Source organism: Hyaena hyaena, unplaced genomic scaffold (genome assembly GCF_003009895.1).
Source record: "Hyaena hyaena isolate Hyena2069 unplaced genomic scaffold, ASM300989v1 scaffold_944, whole genome shotgun sequence".
Classification (NCBI taxonomy): Eukaryota; Metazoa; Chordata; class Mammalia; order Carnivora; family Hyaenidae; genus Hyaena; species Hyaena hyaena.
The window spans coordinates 105,277-120,509 of NW_024081577.1; the positions used below are offsets into that span (position 1 = coordinate 105,277).

A 15,233-nucleotide genomic window follows, 5' to 3' on the forward strand; every position below is an offset into this window, starting at 1 on the left:
TCTGATGCCTTGACTTCTGGAACATAGTGCCTATCTCCTTGCTTCTCACAGTGCTGACTTCTTCCTCTCTGGCCTATTTGCTCTCAGTTACCCTTTAGGTAGCTATTAAGCAATTGGGGCTCTTCTTTCTGTGTCCCTGCTGAGTCTACTTGCCCAACTGAAGGACCCCCACAAACTGGACTGAACCTAAAGAGCAATGTCAATAGTGTTCTTGGTAAATAAGTTTCAAAGATGCTAGCCTGACTTAAGTTTCATGTTCTTTAAAGCAGGGCTTCCTATGATTTTTAGTATACTAACATGTTCTGAGAATTTCTAACAGTTTTAAAAAGTTACTTAATTCTGAAAATCTCCTTCTGAATATTTTAAAGGTCAACTGTTCTGTGGATCACATCCTGGAAGCCCATTTTAAAGAAAAATAAACTGACTGAATAATCCTAGATTGGGCTGTATTTAGGACAGAAGACTAATGGACACCTGGGTAGTTCAGTTTGTTGAGTATCTGACTCTTGATTTCAGCTCACGTCATGATCCCATGGTTTGTGGGATCGATCCCTGCATCAGGCTCCATGCTTCTTGGGATTCTCTCTCTCCTCCACCCACATGCACTCTCTCTCTTCCTGTCTCTCTAACAATAAAATATTTGAAAAGAAGGCTAGAAGGACCATAAGTGAAAGATCATACTTCTTGAACTTTAAAGGTCTTTATGAGACCTCAGAAGTTTGTGTGATTCCTTCAAGAAATCTGAGTCACTGAGACGTGCTATGGCTTAGTCACTTAGTTCTAGTAAGCAGAATACCTGATATCATTAATGTCCTTGAGGACCTCTTCCTTTTTGATGCAGTCTGACTGGGTCTACCACAAAACCCCACAGGAAGGAGCTCAGTCACTGTATTCTTATGTATATATGATGACTTTGATGACCTGTGAAGGAAGAGACATAGAGGACACAGGGTTTGATAGAACATTCAGAACTTGACAGGTTTGTCAGTCACGGAGAAAAAATAAGATGTGACAAGTTCCAAGACAATAACTTTTGGAAAAATCAACAATGAGCAGGGAGAGAGAGAAGAGCCAAAAAATATGGAGAAGCCAGAGGAGAAAGAAGAAAATCAAGATACTGAATTAGTAGTAGTAGTAGTAGTAGTAATAGTGGCTAACATTCAGTGAGCTTCTGTATTTATTCATTGCAACCGTTCAGTGAACTTGACATAATGTTTCTGAATCCTGACAAGAGCCCCTGGGTGAGCTCACTGAAGTTAAGGAATTGCCCAAAGTCACACAGCTAGTACGTGGTGGTAGAGTAGAATAAGAAACAATCTATTCCTAGAGCCTATATGTAGAGATGGAGAAAGTTCCCCCCATGCATGCAAGGTAGAGGAAGAGCTTTAGGAAGAAGAGGATGGTTAACAGAAGTTGTTTTCTCGCTCTCATTATAGTCCAGTGAAGTTTGTAGGGGGAAAGCACCCTGCTCCACATTGTCATTCAGGGATCTAGGTTCCTAACATGTGGGTCATCCATCTTTTAAGACTTCAGAATCCTCTACTAAAACTATGACCCTAGTCCAGGAAAGAGATTCTGGGTAGAAGATGGGGGAGGAAGAGATCAGTAATGACTAGGTTTAGAAGTGATATTCATCATTTACATCCACATGTGTCCAGCTATCACATGTTCACAGGACCCCACTCTGAGCAGAGGGGCTATATGGGAAATATGGTATAGGTAGGCGTGTTCCCAGGAAGAAAAGCAAGCAGCACACCTTTAGCCTCTCTCTCTGAGCTTCTCTGCTACAATTCTGTTCTTCCTCTGCTTACTAGCTACATGGTAGATTGAAGAGGTTCAGATGCTTAGAGACCCTGGTTTCTTTTCCACTTTCACTTCAAAAATGAACTTGAAGTCCAGTCTTGATATAGGATGCCATTCTCTCCTGCCTCATCTCCCCTAACTGGCCCGGAGTTGGCCTCCACCTGCAGTCCTGGACTACTACTTCCACGGAGGCTGGTGGGCGTAAGCTGTCCCTGAAATAAGATAAGCGATTATGGGATCAAAGCAAATACAGAGCAACAGAAAATCCCATGCACTATGCTTACAACCCTGGGGAAGGATATTACATAGTAAATATCAATGCATAGGGCAGGCAGGGAACAGTGGGTCCTCTGGAGAATACTTGCCTTTCCTAAACTTCTAGCTGAGTGTCAGTGCTTAGGAATATGGGCTGCTTGTTGCCTGATCTTCACATTTTTCAAGAAAAGTCAGAAACCTGGATTTTTGTTTGAAAAATCATAAATTAAAAAAATGGTCAAACAAAATATCTATGGTCCAGATTCAACCAACAAGCTAACCATTCTGTCTCTAGATTCTTCAATGCAACTCTAGGGACTCATAACCTCCTCGCCATTATGCTGCTAGTCATAGAAGTCTGAGGAGCTCAGTCTCTGGCATTCTTGCATCACCAGCATTCTAAGGAAGAAGGAAACTGGGGCAGAGTTGAGGGGGTTGGGGACAATGCATTCAGAAGAAGCACTTTTGATTAACCTGCCTTTGAAACAAAGGCAGATGCTGGTATGCTAATGATGCCCAAAGTGCCAGAAAGAGGATGCTCCTTCTAGGTGCAGGCAGCCTAGAACAGCCCAAGGTTAAATGAGAGATTAGTTATAAAGAATCTCTTCCTCAGGGGTACCTCTACCTCTCATTATACTTTGGATCCTGGAATGCTGTTGCCAATCTCTGTCTTATGTCTGGGTTCTAGCATACCCCTCATTGTTCTGCGCAAAATGCGACTCTTGAGTCATTATGATCTCACCAAGTACTAAGAGAAGGTGGTCTGTACAAAAATAAGTTGCAGAAAGCCAATAACGATTTATTGCCATGTGGTATTTACTGCATCTGTGATATGCAGGTTTGCAATCTTGACTTTTCTTCCCCCACCTTAAATCCCAGTTGAAAAAACCTTCTGATTAGGTCTGAGTAGGGATTTGCCAACATGGAAAAGGGAAAGCCTAGAAATAATTCTAGTACTGAATTAGAATTAGATGCATTGGTATTAATGTGGGAACTTTTAATACATATATACACAGATATGGGAATATTATAGATGTAGATGTGTGTATATTAATATATATGTATGCACACGTGTATACATACATATATTTTCAGCTTCATCTGCTGAAGTAGCTTGGGAGCAAGGAGAGCCAAGTAGAAGTGAGCATATTGAGTGCTCAAATCAAACTTAGTTTCTAAATGTCATTTTTCAATAAAAGGAACCAGAGCTCCTCAGTGAAACAGCTGATTCCATCTCTGGGTTAGAAATAACACACCCCCTTGTTATTTCTTTCCAGAATATACAAAAATATTCAAGAGATTTCCCAGAACAAGGGTAAGAGCCAGCTTGAAGGGGCCCCCACTGACCAAATCCAGAATAACGTTAGCATCTAAATATATCATGGTTATACTACTGTCTAACAACTGGGGAGACCCCACATGGTTCTGCCAATGCCTGATAGAGAATTTGGAGCCAACATTAAATTTTTATGTAGAATGGGGGCCAAAATACTGTCGCAACACAAGCAATTGTATTGTCAGTGAAAGAGGGATTGGTAAATAAAGGTCACCTCACAGCCAATCCAACAGTCAGATTCCCATCTGAATATATACCAGCAATGCCTGACAGCTGTGCAGACACAGTTAGGGTACAGAGAGCCATATGCCCTTGAACTTTTTGATACTACAGTGCAAGAAGATTGTGACAAAGTATGACCTGTCACCAGCCAAAACAGATGCATCCCTAGTCTGTTTTTCAGTGCTCCCTCTGTCCTCATTTGAAAATATGAATGAGGGGCGCCTGGGTGGTTCAGCTGGTTAAGAGTCTGACTGCTGTCAGCGCAAGTCGTGATCTCCCAGTTTGTGAGCTCGAGCCCTGCATCAGGCTCAGAATCTGGAGCCTGCTTCGGATTCTGTATCTCCATCTCCCTCTGTCCCTTCCCTGGTCTCACTCTGTCTCAAAAACAAACATTTAAAAATTTTTTAAAAAAGAAAAGAAAGAAAATATGAAAGGAAAGAGAGTACTTGAGACACCACCATCCAAAGTCTCCTCTCTTGCTTGTTGGGACCAGCATTAACCTCAAATGATCCCTCTACCAAGGAGACACTTTTTGAGAACAAACAAAAGCCTATCACCCTGGAGACTGTTGAAAAGTAGGCCCATGGCCTGAAGGCTCCCAAGTGTGTGGAGTGTTTTGCACTCAAAAGGAAAGGCCAAAAGAGTGCATTTGACAAAACACTATTTATTAATTGCCCTACAGCTTCCAGAATAGAAATACCATAAGTGCGTGAGCTGCAACACCCCTCTGCATGTTCTGCACCTGTGGGGTCTACATGCTACTAAAAGCAATGTTTAAATTGAACCAAAGATTAAAAATTAAAATACGCTTTTGCAATAATGAAAAATGCCCTGCATCCACCCGCGTGTACTCTTGGGAGATGAGGCTCCTCGGTACGGTCTATCTTAGTCTCAGTACTGGTTAATGTTAAATGCTGTGCGTTGTAAGAAAAGCGATCAGTACTGTTTTTTGGTCTTTTTTTATTTCAAAAAAGTTTGTTCCTTTAAAAGGAAAGCATGCTTGTAATAACTCTGTGATAAATTCTTGGCTCCAACCATTGAGACTGCTTCCTGGTTACACTCTGGAGAGGAATTTGGTACATCTTAGTGAGCTTTTGTTTGTTTGTTTTCTCTTCTATTTCTTTTGAGGGGATGTATGGGTTTTTCATTAACCAGCGGACAGCCCTTTAGCAAAGGAGTATAGACTAATTGCTTATTCCACTTCCCACACCTAATTTGGAAAACATAATCCCCATGTGGTGCTATAGGAAGTAATATACTAAATGTCTCATTTAATAACACATATTCCTTTTTGAAAATTGCCTTTTCTCTCTTTGAATGGGCCTAGTATTTTATGAAACTTATTGTGACTTATGAAAATGGATGGAACTTTGATGCACTATACATGTGATTATGACTGCCAAGAAAATTTGTCTGCCATGTGCTGTTTTTGAGGTTATTTTCTGGCCTCTTCATTGATAAATGGGGAAAAGTATTGTACCTTTTGAAATAATCCAATAGGGCTTCATAACCAAGGAGTCCATATTAATCTAAAGAAGTTAAGAAATGCAAAGGGGAGAAGAGAAAGCTCTTCCTTAAAATCAAATGCCACTCGACACGTGGAGAAGGAATGGGGAAAATAATCACTACTTGACAGTCAGACCTTCACAACAGCAGCTGATGCCAGCAGGAGTTGTCAATGGATGTGAGGTTTGGTGGATGGAGGTTGGAGGGATAGGATAATTTCAGCACATTTTTTCACAAAAGATGGATGAAATACAAAGGAGGAAATGGCAGCTTTATGTGAGGAAGCCTGGCAGACACTAACTTGCTCAGATGATCACTGTCAACGTCTTAGTGGGACCAGTGAACATTGTGTGGCGCCTGACATGATGCACTGTGAAGAGTCCGGCATCATCTCTGTGCTATTTCTGCCAAGGATTTGTGGCTCACATCTGGTCAGTAGGAAACATAAGACCAACCCCTATTGGTGATCATTCCACAGGCTACCTGTATTCTTTAAGTTTTGCAGACATCAGGACAAGAAAAGACTGAGGAATTGTTCCAGTTGAAGGAAATTAATGTGATAGGATCACTAAATATAACACTGGTCCTAGGTAGGATGCTGGATCAGAAAGGAAAATAAAGACTTTTGGTGGGACAGTTGCTAAAATTTAAATGGGGTTTCTGGATGGGATGGTAATGTTGTACCAGTGTTGATTTCCTGACTTTCAGAGGTTTGCATAGTGGCAATATAGGAGAATGTTCTTGTTTAGGAAAAGTATATCCCAGAATATTTAGTGGTAAGGGGAAATCTGGGTTTGAGGGATGAGGAAGTTCTTTGTTTTGTTCTTGCAATTTTTTGGTACATTTGAAACCTTATTAAAAACAAAAGGCTAGAAGAAAAGCAAATTGGTAAGAGTAGTTACCCTCTGAATAACCAGATGATTCCTTTTTTTAAAATGTTTTGTTAAATTTTGCTATACTTTCCAGGTATTCCATAGTGAACAGAATTTTGTAGTTGAGGAACATCAGTATTAATAAAGTGCATAAGGTCTACCACTTGATTTCTTACTTGCATATATACACTGGGCAAGACAGTGAACATTTCTAGACCATACAGGTCTAGAAGTTCCAATTTCTGTCAACGATTTTTACTGGTTCTTGAATTTCCTATAAATGGAACCACACAATTATGTTCTCTTTTGTGTCTGGAGTCTTTTGTTCAATATACCTGTGAGAATCATTCATGTTATGTCTACCAGTAATTTACTCCTTTGAGGTGCTGTGAAGTATTCCATTGTATGAATATATTACAGTTTATCACCTCTCTTCTTGGTGAGAATTGTTTGAACAGTTTGGAGCTATTATAATAGAACATATACAAACTCTCTCAAACATTTCATTCCATGGAACCATGCACTTAGGAAAGGAATTGCTTAGATATAGTGTAGACCAGTTGTCAACAAACTTTTTCTGTAAAGTACCAGCTAATACTCAAGGCTTTCCAAGCCAAACATTCTATCATAACTAGTCAATCTGCCATAGACATTACCCATTTTCCAAGCCTTCTTAGAAACTCAGTTTCTAAGACTGGACACAATTTTGATTATCTGTTTGTGGCAGTCAGTTTTGCTTATGGGGCACAAGCGTGAGAAAAAGGGCAACATATTAAGGATGAGCAGCCAAAAAATATGTAAAGAAAATAAGTGTCTGATGGCAGTTTTGAACAGCTAAATGAAAGCCAGAACCTACCTACTTCAAAAATTACTTATATGGGAGAAAAACAAATCCCTATTTAGATTCTGTGAGTTTAATTTTTTGTTACTTGTAATTCAATGCATGGCTAACAGATAGTTTAATTCAGCTTCAGTTATTCAATAAACTAACAGATTTCTTGAATCTTTATCGTATACATTCTGGTCCTGTTATGCTTTTGTTTCACAAAATATTAAAAGGAGTTCACAACATGATTCCTACTTGAAGAACTATATGCTATCTTTCAAAGTAAACAGATAGATACATCAGGAAATATTTTAAAAGGAACACATGATATATAACCATCCCATTTCAAATAAATGATGTGATAATGACCAACTGATATTTCCAAATATAATTATTTTCTCTATTCCCAGTGGGAAAATAAATATTCCTTGCCTGGATATTGAAAGGTAGAGGACTGCTTCAGTCTAAGGATTGAGGTTGATGGCATTCACAAGTGACAGGCAGCTGCTTTCATGGAGAGATTTAAGAGTTCATAAAGGCCTGTGTAAGTAAGCAAAGTTAAATTCCTTAACCTGCATGCTCTAAAAAAGCCCATTGTTGAAATTATTCTTTGGAATTAGGGAATTACCCAGAGTGGTCCTGATTAAAGTATCTTAGCCAGAATGTGAAACATTTATAATTGTCATTGTAGGTTTGTGTACCAGGGTGATAGCTGAAAGTAAGTCTCTGAAGGATTAAGGTAACAAAGAGGTAGAATTTGAAAAGAGGTTTGCAAAGAGAAGTGTGGAAGGTAGTTTGGTAAGGGCTTCCCTGGGAAGCCAAGAGTATTTGTCTCCACTGGCTGCCATAACCAAATACCATGGACTGGGTGGCTAAAGTGACAGAGATTTATTCGCTCACAGTTGTGGAGGCTGGAAGTCCATGATCAGGGTACCAGCAAATTGAGTTTCTACTGAGACCTCTCTTCCTGGCTTGTAGATGACCACCTTGTCACTATGTCTTCACATGGTCTTTCCTCAGTGCCTGTGCATTGGGGGAGACTGAGAGCAGGCTCTCTTCTTATAAGGACACTAATCCTCTTGGATCAGGGCCTCACCCTTATGACCTCATTTAACCTTAATTACTTCCTTAGTGGCCCCATCTTCAAAAACAGCCATGCTGGCTGTTAGAGCTTCAACATGTGAATATTGGGCCAGGCACAAACATTCAGTCCATGATACCAAGGAACTGAATGAGATATTGAATGTTTAAGGGAAAGAGCGAGAGAAAACCATACAGAAGCCATCTGGCATGAAGGCATGCTTGCTGGCTTGGGGCCAAGGGTTCCATTCCAGGCCTTACCACCAACTTGTGGTTTCCTGAGTTGTGGTTCAACCATTTTGCATATATTCAGTTAAAATAAAAAGAGCAAATGAGAGATCTCTACAGTCAAACATATAACTAGGTAAATGTGGAAAGAGGCAGTAGAGCTCTTAGATTAGGGAAGCAGATCCATGCCACTAGTCCTATGTCTCAGGACACAGTACTCTGGAGTGCTTTCCTTGAAAAAAATACCCCTTTGAAGCCTGGCACTTGTTGAGGCTAGCCATGCTGTCTGCACCTGGTATGCAGATTAGGACCTTATGTGGGGTCCTGGCCCTCATTTTCTTTCCCAGGAGCTATTTCCAGCCCTCTACCCCACATGCTGGGTAAACCAGAAGCCCTGTGGAGCTCTGGAGCTCATACTTAGAGTCAGCCTAGAGCCTGAGAGAGGCTCCATGTCCCAGGAGGGCAGTTTGAAGAGCAGTGGGTTACTACCACTGGCCACCACAGCAATTCTTTCACAGGATCACATGAAATTGGGCCACCAGAATAGTGCTGAGACACTGAATTTGTGGCAACTCTCATTCACATAGGACATAAGACAAAGAATCTCTACATGCACTGACTGGAAGATAAACTAGTACTTCTTCTCTACCTAAGATTTTAAGTCTTTATCAATAAATCACTGTAACTCACATGGGTCCATGGATTTTGTAATTTCTCATTTCTAATTAAACTGCTTATACAGACAGGCAACCTACAAAAGAATTTTTCCATAGCCCATGTGCCCTGGGGGTAGCCCTAGAAAGAGGCATATCTACTTTGCTTTTTGTCTGAAACTATATCTGGTTAAGAGATTCGAGGAGTCAAAGTAGATAAGAATTAATAGTGAGAAGGTTTCCAGAAGGGGACATCCTGGCAGCTAGAATATTACTCAATCTTAGGAAAAAAGGAGAGTAATTCAGAACCTTTCTATATCTTTGTTTCTTTTAGATAATACTAAGGGCAATACATGAAATTGAATCTCAAGGCTTAACATTGATTAGTGAGTGTCGAGTTCTTCAGCACTGATCACCTGTCAGATGTTTTGGTACTTAACTCATTCATTGCTCTTTAGATAGTCCCCTAACCTTTATCTGGATGGTTCAATTGTAGAGTAGGTTGCTAAGGTCTGTTTTTCTCTGTCTCCTCTTATAAGACAGATGCAACTGAAAAAGCAGCCAGACAGTTCTTAGTGAGTCATCTGTAGGCCCTGACTGGACTGGTGCAATCAGTATTTCTGGTGCCCAAAAGCCTTTAGATACAGTGCCAGTTATCAGTTGATTACCTTTCAGCTCCTAGCTACCCTTTGTTACCTGCTCTGCCATATTGGAGCTGGACCATGGAAACATTTCTCCTTTGTAGCAAGCATGATGTTAAGCTTTGTCAGTAAGTTACTGTGGAGAGACTATGCAGAAGGAACGGGCTTCTCTTCTTGGTGCCAATGTGTTCATCTCATTAAACAACTGCATGCTCGTGATCTTTTCTGCTACACTCAGTGGGCCAGCAACCTGTGGCACCTTCCAGTGGGCATCTTCCCCCACCACCTAGCTCAGAGAGCTAGGCAGCAGAATGCCTCTGGTGGGACACCTTCCTACTACGCTGCCCCTAGCTCATTCTCCTTTGTACCTTTAGAGTTCACTTTCAGAAAACTGCTAGAAAATGCTCATTTTCTAATGTGAAACTTGCAGCATTCATTGTGAACATTTTCATTCTGCAGAAGGTTTGAGTGAAAAACGGAAATGAGCCTTAGGAAACACATTTCTAAACATGCTTGCACCATTTTTATTCCCCAGAGGAAGAAAGGCTGGGATAAATGAAGGTAGGGTGGCATATGTTGCTAAGGCAGAGCTTGACAATTGAATATTAATCTGTCTCTTCAGATACCTAAAGATTCGGGCCTATATCTAGATGCCAAGATCAGTTAGGAACACTTTCTATGTGTTTTAAAGATGACAAAAATAACCATTTAATTCTCATCACCACCATGTGAGGAAAGTCCCAACTATTAGCCTTGTCCTAAATGAGGTTAAATAACTTGGCTGGGGTCTAGAAGTGGCAGAGCTTAGATTTCAACCAGGACATTCTGGTTCCAGAGCATACACTCTTAACCACTGTGTTAACTAAAGTAACGTACTTGGTGGTCAATCTTAGAGTGTCTTTGGAGGGAATTCCTCAAGACAGCCCTTAAAAAAAACACTATAACAGGGGTGCCTGGGTGGCTCAGTTGGTTTGGCGTCCGACTTTGGCTCAGGTCATGATCCTGTGATTCGTGGGTTCGAGCTCCGCATCGGGCTCTGTGGTGACAGCTAGCTCAGAGCCTGGAGCCTGCTTCAGATTCTGTGTCTCCCTCTCTCTCTGACCCTTCCCTGCTCACGCTGCCTCTCTCTCTCTCTCAGAAATAAATAAAACATTAGAAAATTTAAAAAACCCACTATAACAGCTTAACTGCTCTGTTTTTCATTACACTGTACCCCAAACCTGTTTGAACCTACTTTCTTCACTTGACATCCAAACACTGAAAGTTGCTAGAGACGTCACAAAGCCAGACTGTCTTACAGAATTTGAACTCATGATCATTCATCTCCAAGGGCCTGAGCCATCCCTGCTGATTCTACTGTTTCCCTGATCACAGTCTCATGTTCCCACACTCTGAGGCATTCCAACTTTCTCTCAAACTCTCCCACCTTCTTCTTGACAGTCTGCTTCCTCCCTACCTTGCCTGAAAAGTAGAAGTCATCAGATAAAAACCTCATCTTCCCACAATGGAATCCACAAGCCCTCCTGCATTTGCGGACACCTTTTCTTCCTATTGCAGTGGGAGAAAGACCTAACAATGGTGGGTGCTTCCACTGTACTCGGGTCATTTCCACTTTGCTATGTCAGGAGTTCATTCTTTCCGCTTCCTTCTCTTTCCTGTGCTCCTGTAACAATGCTCTCTTTCTACTTAATTGATCCCATCAGTATATTCATATGTTCTAGTAGTTCCCATCTTTATAAGGAGGCTATTTTTTGACGCTGCAGCCCATTCCAGTTATCCTCTTCTTGCTCTGTTCTTTTTTTTTTTTTTAAGGTTATTTATTTATTTTGAGAGAGAGTGCATGAGGTGGGGAGGAGCAGGGAGAGAATCCTAAGCAGGCTCCACACAGTCAGTGCTAAGTCTAACACAGGGCTCGAACTCACGAACTGTGAGATCATGACCAGAGCTGAAGTTAAGAGTCAGATAGATGCTTAACCCACTGAGCCATGCAGGCGCCCCTAATTGCTCTGTTCTCATTCACAGCAAACCTTCTGGATCAGGTTGTATTCATTCTGTCACTTGACATGCTCACCAACTATGGTTGGCTTTTGTCCCCCAGTCTTCAAATGAAAATGAACTAGTCAAGTCCCCTGTATCTTCTACATTTTCAAATCCAGAGGCTTATTCTCAGAAACTTACCTTGTGCATTAATTTGGTAGCCTTTGACATTGGCTACCGCCGGAGGCGCTGGCTCTGGCAGGTCCAGGGGTCCCTGAAGGATGGCGAGAGAGAGAGTGAGAGAGCCCCGAGATTCTTTCTGATCACCAGGCAGGTATCTCTGTCCTGTCGGTTTTGGTGTCTTTATTTAAAGGTTCAGCAACAAGATGAAGTCAGAGAAAGGAATTTCTTACAATGGGAGGCCTTTTGTGATATCAATTGCAGAATTATTCTGATCAAGGATATAACAGAATGTTCTTAGTGAAAAATAGGATAACATATAGGTCAAATTGTATATAGATGAGCTAGGAGTATTTTGTCTGGCTCTCAAGAGGATGAATGTTCCTGAATTGGTTTGTTTGTGGAGACTATCATGGGGGCCCTGAAGGGGTCAGTCTTTTGCCCCTGGGTTATGTTTTAGTTACTCTTATCTATCCTCATCCCAGCTGCCAGTACAAGGGAAGGTGTTTGTGGAATGTAGGCCTTGAGGAAGGGACTGTTATGTTTCACCAATTAGCAAACATATATGTAGTAACTATGTTTTGCTCTTAACCCCAAAATAGGCCCTTAGTCTCAGGCCAGGCTCAGTTGTGATTCTTGTGTTCTTAACCCCCTAAGTCTTGGAACTGCAAGGCCCATAGGAAGAGCCTTTTGACAATCGCCCATAGAGCTTTCATCTAAAATCTCTGTTGTAAAGGCAGGAATATGCTTTTCCTTATGAGGTATCTGTATTCAGAATATGGGTCTGATATGGAATATTGTGAGGCCTGGTCAATACCAGCAGGCTTATTGCAGTAGTAGCAGAAGGAGATACCAGTTTTCATTTCTCATGGCAGGAGTTGCAAACATTGCCATTTCCTTGCTGTGACTGCCATCCAGAGAGGCTGGTGCGGCTCCTGGCAGGCTACTTTTTCAAACACTTTTCCTATCTTAGTTTCCCTGATAGCATATTTTCTTGGTTTTCCTTCATATCAGCCAGGCTGGCTACATAGACCATGGATTGGGAAACATTTTCTAGGTTCCAAATAGTAAAAATTTTAGGCTTTGAAGGCCACATAGGATTCTGTCCCATGTTCTTTTCTGTTTGTTTGGGCTTTTTGTTTTTTTTTAACAACACTTAAAAATGTAAAAGAATCATTCTTAGTTCATGGGCAACACAAAAACAGACAACAGGCTAGATTTGGCCTATGGGCTGTAGTTTGCCAATACCTGACTTTAACAACAAAGGTTTAATTCTTATGTTCTGTTTTAATCATCTGCTGGGGGTTCTCATTTAATGACTCCAGACTCAGGCTAGTTGAACAACAACAAGGGCTCTGGAATGCTCCACATCAGCAATGGTAGCTCACAACTCATTGGCTGGAAGTAGTCACATGGCCTACCCAATCATAAGAGAGCTCTGAAATTTAGCCCCACTGGTGAGCATCACTAATCAGAATCACATTTTTGAAAGGAATTTCTCCACAGGTCTCTCCTGTTTTTGCTTGTCCTATAAGTAGAGGTAGAGACAGCTTGTTGTACAAGTAAAGACAGCTTTTATTCCAGACCACCTTTACAAGGATGTCTGTATAGCAAAAAGCTGTGAAGGATAAAAGTTTTGCCTCATTCTGAAGCATATTTTGTTTACTGTTCAATATGATAATGTGTTTTTGAGGCAATGGATAGGCCCATTTGCTTGGAACCCATTAAAAAGGTTGGAGTTCCCAAAGCTCTGAGTCCTTCCCCTGTGATACAAGTCCATTATGTGTGCAACATCTGCATATCACCCCCATTGGATTTGGGGGCAGGAGGAACTGAGCAAACATGAGGTTCCTCTGGCTTTCCGTGTCATTAGAAATAAAGTGCTTTGTCCCTGACCCAGCATCTTGTGTCTTCCGTCAGCACCCATCAGAAACCATAGCAGGCTAAATCAGAAGACAAACAAGTTCCCCATTCTCTTGGGCCTTATGGAGGAGTGGGGTCACTTTTATTCTTGTCACATCATCATAAAGGTGTTTCCTGAACTTCCCTATAAGTTATTCTCTACCACATCATCTTATTTCCTTCATAGATTATATAAAAATCTGAAACATAACTTTTGTCTTCAATTTCTTTTCCCCTTTCCCTTAGACGTAAGCTCTTTAAGTGTTGACAACACAATCTTCAGTGCCAAGAACAGTGGTCTGGGATATATCGGAGACTCAAAACAGCTACGATGAAGGAAGAGGGGATAGAAGAGAGGAAGAAAATGTGGGTGTCCCCAATCCACAACAGGTCTGAGTACTCCTCTCCAGGTCCAGAGTTGAAATGTATTCAAAGAAGTTGGCCAAAGGGACATTTAAGCCTTCAGGAAAGGTTAACCAGTGGGAGCAAGTTCAGACTTAGGGATCTTTTTTCCATCAGAACAAGAACACTGGACCTATTTCCATGCCAATCTGTATTCCTGAATGGAGCTAAAAGCTTCTCCCTTGAGTGAACAGGTGTAGGTATAGACCTTGGTTGGCCCTGAGTAGGAGTGCTGGAACCCCCCAACCTCCACTGCAAAGCCAACACTGACAGTACAAGGAAAAGGCCCAAGTATCAGCTTTATGTCAGTGATGTGGTAGGAAGGATATTTTGAATTTGCATCTCTCCCTTAACATGAATTTTGTAAGGTTCCCTCATGATACACTTTCTGTGGATTGGATCCCCATTGTAGTGACTCTTAACAATTTTTAGATTCAAAAACCATGTACCTACCTTTCCTTGCCCTAAAAAATTAAGAGGGGAGACCAAAAAGGCCATTCTTGTAAAAATATGTTTTTTTCTAATTACCATCATCTAGTTCCAAAATCAGTGTCTCTTGCTTGTTTTTCTCTTCTGCTCTCTTAGTGTTCTTCCCATTCTTTTCTCCCTTTGTTTTTCACATTACAGGCTTTCTTTGGGATTTCACCTGAACTTCACAGCATTATGCTGACTATTGGCATTTTCAATATCTCTTTTCTTAGCTGAATTTTAGATACTATAAACCGGCTTGAAGAGAATGGCAGCAATTTTTACTTCTTTAAATTGCAGCAATGGTTCAAAATGCCTTGAATTTCTAGAGTAAGGTAAAGTATTGTTTCATTAATTTACCACTTAATACAGACAGAGGAGTTTCTTGGCTTTTGAATCAACATGACAAATCGAAGACTCAATTCCTTTTTTGAAATGAACGAAGCAAATATTTTCTTCGGTAATGAAGGACAAATGTGAGTTACACACTTCTGATGCCTTGGAATTGCTTTCTGTTTGGCTAAAACAGCTAATCTCAAAAAGGTACTCCTATAGAATAGTTTCCCAATGAGATGGGCTAATGTATCCTGGTGCTCAAATTTTAACAATAGTATTTTTCCCGTTACCTGTGGGTGAGGGGAGAAGTCCTGAACTGAACTCTTCTTGATCTTAAGATTTTTCTCCCATAAAAAAAGACAGCCTTTTTAACAGATGGTGTTGGGAGAAATGGACAGCAACATGCAGAAGAATGAAACTAGATCATTTTCTCACACCATGCACAAAAATAAACTCAAAATGGATAAAGGACCTGCACGTGAGACAGGAAACTATCAACATCCTAGATGAGAAAGCAGGAAACAACCTCCTTGACCTCCACCGCAG

The 15,233-nt window shown here is 41.0% G+C and overlaps 2 long non-coding RNA genes across 2 annotated transcripts in view; one reads left to right on the top strand and one right to left on the bottom strand.

Moving 5' to 3' along the window:
• Positions 1-11,676, bottom strand: part of LOC120223074 — a 69,162-nt gene extending 57,486 nt beyond the window's left edge. Inside the window, exon 1 of the long non-coding RNA XR_005526186.1 lies at positions 11,601-11,676. This is a non-coding gene — a long non-coding RNA (uncharacterized LOC120223074). The remainder of the gene's footprint in view (positions 1-11,600) is intronic.
• Positions 7,235-15,083, top strand: LOC120223075. Its single transcript, XR_005526187.1, has 3 exons — positions 7,235-7,364; positions 13,728-13,871; positions 14,511-15,083. It is a non-coding gene; the product is annotated as an uncharacterized LOC120223075 (long non-coding RNA).
• Positions 15,084-15,233: the final 150 nt, after the last annotated feature.